The following is a 7,258-nucleotide window of genomic DNA, read 5'->3' on the forward strand; positions in this document are numbered from 1 at the left end:
TTTCCCCCCTCTCTTTCTTTCTCTCTCTTCCTTTCTTTCCCTCTCTCTCTCTTTCCTTCCTTTCCTCCCTCCCTCCCTTTCCCTCCCTCCCTCTTTCTCTCTCTCTCTTTCTTTCTTTTTTCTCTCTTTCTTTCCTTCCTTCCTTCCTTCCTTCCTTCCTTCCTTCCTTCCTTCCTTCCTTCTTCCTTCCTTCCTTCCTTCTTCCTTCCTTCTTTTTCTTCTCTTCCTCTTTTTTCTCCCTCTCTCTTTCTTCCTTTCTTTCCCTCTCTCTCTTTCCTTCCTTCCTTCCTTCCTTCCTTCCTTCCTTCCTTCCTTCCTTCCTTCCTTCCTTCCTTCCTTCCTTCCTTCGTAAGAGGAGGAGAGATAGTCAGGCAGACTCCTGCTTGTACCCTGACCAGGATCTACTTGGCAACCCTGGTGTGGGGCCAATGATTGAATCAATTGAGCTATTTTTAGTGCCTGAAGCCCATGCATTTGGACCAACAGAACTATTCTTGATGGCTAGGCTGATGCTCAAACCAATCACAGCCACTGGCTACAAGAAGGGAAGAGGGAGAGAAAGGGGAGATGGAAGGGGGAAGGGAGAAATAGCTAGTTGCTATAAGGTATTTTCTGCCGAGGAAGAAAGAAGGATGTAGCCACTAAGTGTGGACAAGCAAAAGCTTTATTTAGAGTGCTCCCGGGTGAGGTTCACTGGTCTGCAAGACAGGGGCCAGGGAAGTAGCGCAGCTTCTCCCACCCAGGGGTAATTTATAGCGTTGGTAGGGTGGTGGTGGTGGTGGTGAAATTTCATTGGCTGACAGACAGTTTCAAAATGCTCCTGGGCCATTTCTTTTGGTGGTCATGGGTGTGGGTGTTTCCTCATGTGATCTTCCTCCATTGCTAACCAACCTCACAGTCACTTCTCCTGAACCCAAGACACCCATAAGCCAGGTAAATGCTCTATCCACTGAGCTACTGGCCAGGGCCTGTAGTACCTTATTCTTTAAAAGAACTGAGGAAACACTCAAATTCTCAACCAAGGGAAAAGCCTCTGTGCCTGCTCTTCTCTTTTAGGGGCATAAAGGTGATGTCACAATCTATCCTGGGGTCAGTGCTTCCAAGAATGGGTCAAAACTCTTTTTAAAAATTAAAAAAAAATTTTTTTTTATTTGTTGAATTTAGCAAGTGAGCGAGCGAGAGCAACAAGAACACCAATCTGTTCCTGTATGTGCCTTGACCAGAGATCAAACTGGAAATCTCTGTGCTTTGAGATGATGCTCTAACCAACTCAGCTATCTGGCCAGGGTGAGTCAAAACTCTTTCTAATGTACCCCCTTGTTGTTATTCACAGCTTGGAGTCCTAGTGTTAGTTGAGAAACATGCAGATGTATGATGTATAACTTGATCAGAAAATTAGTGAGTTTGGTAGTAAAAACCTCCCTAAGAAACTGGGAAGAGCCTTTTAAAAAACTTTTAAATGTGTGTGTTTCCCTATCCCTTGCCTCAAATTTGGGGTAAAAAAAATAGGTCCTCTTTATCTTTTGTCTTCTCATTTGAGATCAAGGTACAAGGCTGAGAAAGAGGGAGCTCAGGGTTAGGATGCCCTTTCCACACTCCCAGGAAGTAGCTGGCCAGCCTTGTGACTGTCCGATCACCAGTCCTTTGGCTCCTCCTGCTCGCTGTTCAGTCCCCACTCAGTGTGGTCTTTCCTATGGGAGTAGCCCGAGAGGTTTGGTCTGTTGGGTGGGATTGCCCATGGATGCCTGGAAGAAGCTGATGACCAGATATTTTGACAACAGGTGACTGGAGCAGAGACCAGACCTTTGTGTTCCTTTTTAAGATCAAGTCACACAGACCTGGTGATGGACAATCTCACAGTGTAAGGAAAATATTGAGTCAGACTTTCTGGCTCCAGTTAATTTTTCATATAGCTGTCACACTTGTTTTTCTGGCAAATAAAGCTGGTTCTATAGCTTAAAATCTTATATTGGCTTCTATGGACTAAATACCCCCTTGCCCCCCCCCCCCCCATTTTATATTGAAACCATAATCCCCAAAGTGCTGGTATGTGGAGGTAATTAGGTTTGGATGGGGTCATGTATGTGGAGCCTTCTGCTGGGATTGGAGTCTTTATAAGGATGCCCCCTGCTGGTCGAAAGGAGTAGTGCTACCCACATGCTTCACACTTGCTCTGGTCTCCTGATTTTTGCCACATCCATTCCATGATTTAGTCAAGCAATTTCTTCTGTCTCCGGGCAAACCCACTCTAGGTTTAAATGTCAGATCCCAGGCACAGGTAAGAGCTTCCTGCTCTTATCTCCCATAACACCCCTATAATCCTCTGTATTAGTCCTTATTACAGCCTAGTGTAACAATCTGTTTACAAGTTTCCTCCATTCCCCTTTCTGCCAGCCCCTCTACTGATACCAACTGTGAGCTTCTCAGACTGAGGGATCATGTCACCTTCATCTTTATTTAGCACAGATTCTGCCACAAAACAGGTGATTAGTAAATCTGAGTTGAACGATAAACACACTTTTGCACAGTGGGGGATGGTGGGATAAAGGGCTGGGATGGGTACCTATGGAAGAACTTTTTATGTAGGACCCCACCCCACACAATTGGGAGCTGGAGGACAAACAGAAGGCATCCATGAGTTACCATCTCAGGAGCACAGTGAGAGTTCAGTTTTGTTACCGAGGAATTGGTGGGGAGATACAACTCTGGGTGGGCACTAACCTGTAATTCCACTCTAATGGAAGCGTCAGCAGGGCATGAGGAATGCTGGGTGCTGTGTACACTGTTGTGTCCCTCATGCCCAGCACTGTGCTGGCATAAGAAGGTACTTACTAATCATAACAGCTTACTGAGCATGCTGAACTGGACAGGGTACATGCAGAAGTTGAACTCTGTTTTCAAATGTTCTCCAACCAACCTGCTTTTAATCATCATTCTTCTCTATCCCTGGACGAAATCTTGCAAGTCCCAAAGCCTTTTTGATCCCATGGTTGCTGACTTGAGCCCAAAGGTCAGTGTCCTGAAGCCAAAGATTGCTGGCTTGAGCAAGAGGTCACTGGCTTGGCTGGAGTCCCCTGGTAAAGCATGTATGAGAAGCAATCACTGAAAAAATGAAGTGATGCAACTATGAGTTGATGCTTCTCATCTCTTTCTATTTCTGTCTCTCTTTGTCTCTCTGGTCAGAGCTAATCAGGGCCAGCACTTCCTCATCCAGCAGGAGAATGACACTGGGCCTGGAGACTTGGCTGAATCTCTCACCCACTTCATGTGGGAACCCAACTTTCCAATGGTCCACATGGCTGGTGAGAGTCTGGACACCCAGATGGGTGGTGGTGCTCAGACTTGTAAACACTTCCCTTCCTTCCACATGGGTAGGAATGAAGCTCCTGGTTATACAGGGTAATCATCAATCAGACAAGTCTGTTCCAGGGATTTCTTTATTTTTCTTTATTTCCCCCCTTTTTTTCAGGGCCATGTAACTGTCTTTTATTATGTATAGGTTTTAGAAATTATTTTTTTCAATCTCTTTACATGAGTGCAAAAATAATGCTTACCATATTAGAACTTGCAAAACTGATCATTGCCTAGAGTAAGGAAATCATCCCTAAAATATGTTTAAGCAGGAGGCCAATTCATCTGCTGACTTCCAAGAACATGAAGATGAACATGATAGACAGACTGCTCCCCACCTGATCTTTCATTCACTACCATTTGATAACCCTTCTTCAGGCCTAAGTCAGCTCACATTTCTTGCCAACCATTATTAAATGTCCAAGAAGACTTTCATCATCATCTTCAGCTACAGAAATCTGGGATATATACTTCTTGGGTACAATAAAATGTGTTGGTGCTTGAGGGGAAATGTCCTAGAAAACAAGACACTGGTTATCCTTAAGAATAATTTGGGCTGGGATTTCCTTGTGAATGATTTTCCCAGAGGTTGTGTTGCTACCAGGCCAGGCTGCCTGAGCCTTGGCAATCTCATCTACCATCATGGTGTCCATTCTGAACCGCTGCCAGGGAAGAAGGCTTTTTTTTTTTCTTGATAATTTATTTACCATCAAGGTATTTTTCTATTAAACCCCTCCCCTTTTTTCCCCAGGCAAGTACCAATAAGAAACATTTATAATTCAACTATTTTCACATAAACATAATTAACAATTCAGTGTATTTCCTTCATATAATTTCTTTTTCTTTCTTTTTCAATTACAGTTCACCTTCAACATTACTTTATATTGGTTTCAGGTGTACAGCACAGCAGCCAGATAATCATTTTATGCATGTGTTCATAGTCCTATCTTTCTATCTGAGGCAGCTTTGTTTGTCTTGATCTGTCAACATCACGTAAGAGAACCCCCAAAGAACCGTAGGGCAGGAAACAAGTATAAGAGGGAAAAAAGAGAAGCCTTGAAGTGGCCTGTGACATTATTATTGTAACAATAGTAGTAGCTTCTAAGAGTTCTGCTAGAATTCCTGGATATCAGGATAGGAAAAACAACAGATAAAGAACAACAAATCCCAAACTTCTCTAGAGCTGTAGCATCCACCATGCTACATGCCACATGGGTTAACTTTTTATATTACTAAACTTAATAATTAACATTAACACTTGAAGCCCTGGCTGGGTAGCTCAGTTGGTTAGAGTCCTCTCAATATGCCAAGGTTGTGGGATTGATCTCCAGTCAGGGCACATACAAGAATGAAACAGTAGTCTGACCAGTGGTGGTGCAGTGTATAGAGCTTCGATCTGGGATGCTGAGGTCCCAGGTTCGAAACCCTGAGGTTGCTGGCTTGAGGATGGCATCATCAACATGATCCAGTGGTTGTTGGCTTGAGCCCCCAGGTCACTGTCTTGAAGCCCAAGGTTGTTGGCTTGACCAATGGGTTACTGGTTCAGCTGGAGTACCCCAGTGAAGGCACGTATGAGAAGCAATCAATAAACAACTAAAATGATGCAACTATGAGTTGATGCTTCTCAACTCTTTCCCTTCCGGTTTCTCTTTCTCTCTTGCTAAAAAAAATAAAATAAAAAAAACCCAATCAATCAACAAGTGCAAAATTAGTGGAACAAGAAGTCAATAATTTATTTCCTCTCTTGCTTTCTCTTTTTCTCTCTCTCTAAAATCAATCAATGAAAAAATTTAAAAAATAAACACTGCCTGACTAGGCACAGAGTTGGCCTGGGATGTTGATGACCCACATTCAAAACCCCGAGGTTGCCAGCTTGAGTGTGGGCTTATCTGGCTTGAGCATGGGCTCACCAGCTTGAGGGCTGGGTCACTGGCTTGAGCATGGGATCATAGACATGACCCCATGGTTGCTGACTTGAACCCAAATGTTTCTGGCTTGAAGCCCAAGGTCACTGGCTTGAGTCTAAGATTGCTGGCTTGAGCAAGGGGTCACTGGCTCAGCTGGAGCTCCCTGGTCAAGGCATGTATGAGAAAAGCCATCAATGATATAGGAGAAATGCACTCAATGAAAAACTAAGGTGCTGCAACTATGAGTTGATTCTTCTAATCTCTCTCCCTTCCTGTCTGTCTGTCTCTCTCTCTCACTTAAAGGGTGAAATTATTTATATTACAGTGGTACCTTTAGATATGAACAGACCAATATACAATTTTTTAAAATATTTATTTATTTATTTATTTATTTATTTATTTATTTATTTATTTATTTATTTAAGATACGAGCTGTGACTCTGTCCATATTTTTGTTTGAGATCCAAGCAAAATTCTGAGATATGAATTGTGATTTGGGAAGCTGCCGCTAGTTGGTGCGTTGGTGCACGGGTCCGGTATTGGCAATTTGATATACGAGTTGACTGACTTATGAGCTCGATTACAGAACAAATTAAATTTGTATCTCAAGGTATAAAAATTATTGGGTTATATTAAAGGGTTACAACATATTTTTTCTTTTTAATTATTTTAATTTTTGATATATAGTTAGCATTTAATATTATATTAGTTTCAGGTATATAGCATTGTGATTAGACATTTGTGTGTGTGTGTGTGACAGAGACAGAGAGAGACAGGGAGAGACAGAGAGAGGGACAGATAGGGACAGACAGGAAGGAAGAGGGATGAGAAGCATCAATTCTTCATTGTGGCTCCTTAGTTGTTTATTGATTGCTTTCTCATATGTGCCTTGACACAGTGGTGGGCCTACAGCAGAGCGAGTGACCCCTTGCTCAGGCCAGTGATCTTGGGCTCAAGCCAGCGACCTTGGGCTTCAAGCCAGTGACCTTTGGGCTCAAGCCAGTGACCATGGGGTCATGTCTATGATCCCATGCTTCAGCCAGTGACCCTATGCTCAAGTCGAACAAGCCCACGCTCAAGCCGGTAACCTTGGGGTTCCGAACCTGGGTCCTCTGTGTCCCAGTTCAATGCTCTATCCACTGTGCTACTGCCTGGTCAGGCCATGATTAGACATTTATATAACTTATGAAATGATCCCCTTGATAGGTGTTGCACTCACCTGATACCATATATAGTTATTACAATATTATTGACTACATTCACTAAGCTATACTTTACGTCCCCGTGAATGTTCTGTAACTACCAATCTGTACTTCTTAATCCTTTCACCCTTTTCACTCAGCACCTCCCTCCCAACCTCCCTCACCTCTGGCAACCCTCAGTTTGTTCTTTTTATCTATGAGTTTGTTTCTGTTGTGTTTGTTAATTTATTTTGATTTTTAAGTTCCACATATAAGTGAAATCATATGGTATTTGTCTTTGTCTGAATTATTTCACTTAACATAATGCCCTCTAGTTCCGTCCATGTTGTTGCAAATGATTTTATTCTTTTTTTATGGCTGAGTAATGTTCTATTGTATATATCTCCCATTTCTTTTTTTATTCAAACATTTTTTGGTTGGAACATTTAATACATTTATATTTAAGGTAATTATTGATAGGTATGTAGTTAATGACATTTTAAAATTGTTTTCTGATTGAAGTTCTTTTCCATTTCTTTCTTGTTCTCTTGTTCTCTTTTCTTGTATGTTGGTGATGTTCTTTACTGTTGTGTTTGAATTTTTTTCTTTTATTTCTTGTACATATCTTGTAGATTTTTGATTTGTGGTTATGTGCTTCACATATACCAACCTATGTTTATAGCAGTCTATTTTAAGTTGCTATTTGCTTAACTTTGAACACATTTCAAAATCACTACCATTTTTACTCACCATCTTCACATTTATGTTTTTTGTCATTATTTACTCCATTTTTATGTTTTTGTATGCCTTAGTTTACTG

General features: G+C 41.8%; 1 pseudogene; it reads right to left on the reverse strand.

Annotated features, from left to right (window-relative positions):
* Positions 1-3,615: 3,615 nt before the first annotated feature.
* LOC136392079 (adenosine 5'-monophosphoramidase HINT1 pseudogene) lies at positions 3,616-3,992 on the reverse strand (annotated as a pseudogene).
* Between the last annotated feature and the right edge of the window lie 3,266 nt (positions 3,993-7,258).

Source organism: Saccopteryx leptura, chromosome 2 (genome assembly GCF_036850995.1).
Source record: "Saccopteryx leptura isolate mSacLep1 chromosome 2, mSacLep1_pri_phased_curated, whole genome shotgun sequence".
Classification (NCBI taxonomy): domain Eukaryota; kingdom Metazoa; phylum Chordata; class Mammalia; order Chiroptera; family Emballonuridae; genus Saccopteryx; species Saccopteryx leptura.